The sequence below is a fragment of the Solanum pennellii genome, chromosome 6 (assembly GCF_001406875.1).
Source record: "Solanum pennellii chromosome 6, SPENNV200".
Classification (NCBI taxonomy): domain Eukaryota; kingdom Viridiplantae; phylum Streptophyta; class Magnoliopsida; order Solanales; family Solanaceae; genus Solanum; species Solanum pennellii.
Window position 1 is genome coordinate 6,010,047 of NC_028642.1, and position 2,667 is coordinate 6,012,713.

A 2,667-nucleotide genomic window follows, 5' to 3' on the forward strand; every position below is an offset into this window, starting at 1 on the left:
ATATATATATATATATATAATAAAATTTTAATTTTAATTTTCTCATTTCATTGACATCATTTTTATTCAATTTTAAATAAATTCAATGTTTCAAACATTCAATATTAAATAATTACATTACAATAGTCCAATAGACTCCTTTCCTAATGGAAAATTTCGAATAGATTTTATTCAAAAAATTTTGATTTGGTTTGAGTCAACTTTCTCCGTTGAATGTCTTGCCAGCAGCACCGAGGGCACGAACTAAACTAAACACACTTCAACTTTTGCTCCTATCTTAATTGACTTTATTTGATCAAGCTTATGAGCCTTTCGATAGTGATGTTCTTGTTCTTGATCACCTCAAAATAAAAAATTCACAATAATGAAAGACTTTTCTCCTTTTTTTATTCTTAGCACACCGCAACAACATATAACATATCATTTTTTTCTTTGAATTTTAAATGTTTCAAAAAATGTCTCAAGTGTTCAAAACACATATGCTTGGAATCAACATAAAGCTTTTGATCAATTAGAAATTTTCTAAAATGATCACGATAAAACATCATCCTTACTCTTACAAAAAAAATTCCAAAGTGATCAACTTCTTCAGCTTTATGTTAGTGTTCCTAACAGTAGAAACATATTCTTAAATGATTTTCTAACTTTACAATCTATACGTAAAAACAAATTTGTGGTGATTAATCTATCGACCATTAGTCTATTAACCGAAATAGAAAAGTAATATATTTAACAGTAAAAATAAGTTGCAATAATTCTAGGCTGGAAGAATGCAATGCAGAAAAAAATTAAAATCGATAGACAATATGAACATAATAGTTCAAAAAAGTTCTAAATATTATTCAAAACAAAACACAATTAAAGATAGCGGAATCAAGAACATGGACTCAACATATACCAATTTTTGACAAATTTAATCAAGAACATTCAAATTTTCATAAAAATTCAAAATTCCCTAGATCAAAATGCAACAAAAAAATAATAAAATGGAGCTAAAAGTGTTCGAAAAAAATAAATGAACTTACCTGAGTACAAGAGGATGAATGTTTCGACTTGGGGAAGAAGATCGGAGAAAAAATATTTCGGTTATTTGAGATACTCAAAAAACATTGGGAAGAAGAAAGGTTGAAGAAGAGAGATAAAAAATGTTCAATAATAAAACGAATTTAAAAAAGAAAAATATTTAATAAAATATAGCGACGCCTTTATTGTAATTTATAAACTTGTATTTATCCCCCAAGTTCTAAAAGTGATTAAAATGTCCTTGACCCCACAACCCAAACCCACTTTTTCACTTTTTTTAAACCTAATCCTAAAAATTAAATCAAAAAGAAATTAAGTGGATATTGTGCAAATTAAGTTTTGCGAGTGTCCTCCATTTCAATTAATCTTTCGACTCTCATGTTAACCCATTTTGTCAATATTTGTGTGAGCTTAAATATATTGAAAACCATATTAACCTATTTAAGAAAAGGAAAGAAAATATGAGTGATCCATTTAATTTAATATGGACAAAATGGTTTCCTTGCACTTATATGGACTGAAATTGTCACCCCTACTATCAACTAGTTGTATATTAGTGGGACAAATTTTAACACACCAACACAATGAAAAAGAAAGCTTAGATTGGAGGAAAAAGTTAAGATATTGAATGACTTCTCACCCCCACTCCCCCTTAAAACTTCAATATATTTTTTATAAAAGAGTATCATGCATGACTATGTCACCATTGACAAAGAAAATTGGACAAATATAGTTGATCTTCTTGTTAGGTAAAGCCTGACTTGAGTGAACACTCTTTTTATTTTTTTGGGTTAAAAAAACAAACATAAATTGGTTAGCCTTGAATAAGAGGTTAGATATCATTTATTTTTCTCAAGATAATAAAATCTACATCTTAGCTAAGACCAGGATGTGAATAACATTTTTGACATCTTCAATTGAGTAGTAATAGTAGTAAGAGAATTTCTTTTGATCGCTTCTTCTCCTATATCCTGCAGATTAGATATTATATCTTGTGAACATAGTAGAATAAACTAGGGCCTTAAGTTAGGGTTCTAAAGTTTGGTATGAGGGTTAGAGTCTTAGATAAGACTTCCGTACTTAGAATGAGAAGGTTTAGGGGTTAAACGTCCATGGAAAAGGATCAAGGGCATATCATGCATTGAGCTAGACAAAGGAAAAACCTTGAAGTCTCCTTGGGACACTTGGTGATGGGAAGCACCATAGCACAAGTAACTTGGCGATTAGCCAAAGGGTCATGATCGCCTAGTGGGAAGCCTTTCCATGACCTAGCTACTATTCCATTGGGTGAGCTACGCCGGGGCTCGCCAACCCACTTGGCACCTTGCTAAAGGGCCCTCCCCATCACCTTGTGGACTACCCCAAAGTTAAGCTTACTAGAAAATTAGGTGAAGCAAGGGTCCATTAGGCGTTTCTCCTAGTGCCCTTGGCGAGCCATGGGGGCAAAAAGGTGAGCCAAGTCATAAAGGCTAGGAAAGTTTAAGTTAAAACTTTAAGGGCCTTAGTTCTTTTCCAAAGTTGACCCTACATTATTTCATTCCCTTCCTAGAAAGAATATAATCTCTTTAGACCTAGGTTCCATTGAATTAAGTGATTCTCCCTAGAATCCAAAGAAAACCCAACTTCATCCCCTCTAAAGAATAT